The sequence below is a fragment of the Buceros rhinoceros genome, unplaced genomic scaffold, assembly GCF_000710305.1.
Source record: "Buceros rhinoceros silvestris isolate BGI_N320 unplaced genomic scaffold, ASM71030v1 scaffold21798, whole genome shotgun sequence".
Classification (NCBI taxonomy): domain Eukaryota; kingdom Metazoa; phylum Chordata; class Aves; order Bucerotiformes; family Bucerotidae; genus Buceros; species Buceros rhinoceros.
Window position 1 is genome coordinate 12,792 of NW_010425638.1, and position 380 is coordinate 13,171.

The window sequence follows — 380 nt, forward strand, 5'->3', positions numbered from 1 at the left end:
CCCCAGCCTGGGTGAGGCTGGAGGTGATGCCAGCATCTTGCATACTTTCAGGATTGGGGAGTTTCTGTGTATCCCATGATAACTCGTGTCAGGAATGAAGGTGGGGGAGTCCAAAATCAATAGGCTGGCAAAGCCAATGTCAGGGTCACTCGGCAGCACTGCCAGAAACCAGCTATGCTAAATGCTTAAATCTTTCTTTCTGCTGCTTTGGGACCTTCTCTGCTTCAAAGAGAGCCCTTGGAGGCCAGGGAACTGTTGACTCTTTTTTAAATATTTTTTTTTAGCAAAGATCAGTCCTTCAGGAAGGTATGTGGGGAGCGGGGTGGGGAAGTGGGGTGTGGGGAGTGCAGAGGCAGAGCAGCATCCACTCCAAGAGCTTA